Raw genomic sequence first — 1,651 nt, 5'->3', positions numbered from 1 at the left:
TTGCGGTATGGGCGTCGCAGACCTAGGGGTTTCTTGTTCAGACCTAAAACTTACATAACCAGGTGTTTGCATCGATACAAATGGAGAGTCTAGGTCCTGCACGTATGATGAATATCATTCGAATGAGGATGACTCAGAGGAACTTGTATCTCAATCATACCCGGACTCGGGGGCTTGAACGGGTACTAACTTTGTTACTTTGTTCTGATCTTGCGGACATATTTGGGTACTTGAGTACCAGCTTCAGTACCACCTTGCTCTGGGACGGAGAAAGAAAAGAAGCAGGATATTTCGGTGTACAGTGCTGATTGGTCCATTGCGAGACTCGGTTTGCACTTTGTTCACTGGCTTACCTTCATATCGAATATTCAGTACTACACATGGGTCTTTCCCCACTTGTTGGCCTTGCAAATTTACTCATCGAACAAGAACAATATCGCTTCCTGAAATCGTGTTCTCTCCGACGTTTTGGTAGTACTGAGCCTTGTTTTGCCCCGATCGCTTCTTTGTTGCTTCTCAAGCTCCTCTTTAGACCTATTTAAACATTCCTGCAGCTGTGATACATATGCATAATGGTTCGCACCATCTCCATTCACAAGTGCTGTGCCCAAGTATGAGTCTTTAGATAGTCGTGGGTGCCATCCGAACACCATGAAATCGAGGCTGAACTCTGTTCGTATCATTGTAGGCCTATACAGAAAAATGAGTGAACGCAGCCCAGTTGGACTTCTGGTCATTAGCCAAAGTTTCTTGCCTACGAAGGAGTGTGCGGTTAATTTGCTCAGCAGATTGGTTTCCGATTGTATGGGAAAGGGGAAGTCCTGGTCTTTTGCACATTGGCAAGTTTGCATAGTTCTTTAAACAAACTGCTATCGAAGTTGCGTCCCTCGTCTTCCCCGGGAAGCAGAACTGAATAAAAAAATCCTCATACAGAGCTGTGGTTGTCGCCCTCTAATTTCTGCAGGAGATAGCCTTTTCCGCATGGTACCGCGTTAAATGGTCGGTAATAACATCCTAATACCCCTCCTTAGACTTCTACAATTTCAAGACAACTTTACACAAGTTGCATGGACCTAGAATTGTGGATGGCAACTGAGGGTCTTACAACACAGGAACTTCACGAGAACACACGTCTCTTGAAATCAGCTTCGATCCAGGGCCGGAAAAAGCGCTGAACCGCAAGCCAAAAACACTGATGATCAACTTCCGTATGGGCCCTATGAAATGCGAGAGTACGATGGGTTTCAGGAATGACAAGCTGCTTGACCATTTCACCATCAACATGTGCAGTTCGGTACAAGACACTGTTCTGAATAGAAAGATGGGATTTTTTTACGAAGCAGAGATTTCGTGTCTTTCGGCAGTTCCGTCCCTCTACCGTTTTGCAAGATATAAATAGCCGGTCAGCTTGCCTGCCTTGTATACAATGTCAAAAATGTATCCTGATAATGCAGCAACCCAGCGGTGACTGGTGGCATCAAGATACGCTATTGTCATGACATAGGTCAACGAGTTATTATCCGATGTGGCTGTCAATTTTTTGCCGTATAAGTAGTTAGGGAAATTATCGGTTACCGTCCACTTAATTCCAAGTTATGGGCTGTGTAGCTGAGTTCCGCTCACTTGGGCGTAGCCCATGGCTGACGTAAGC

The sequence above is a fragment of the Mya arenaria genome, chromosome 6, assembly GCF_026914265.1.
Source record: "Mya arenaria isolate MELC-2E11 chromosome 6, ASM2691426v1".
NCBI lineage: Eukaryota > Metazoa > Mollusca > Bivalvia > Myida > Myidae > Mya > Mya arenaria.
This window is presented reverse-complemented; position numbering follows the sequence as displayed.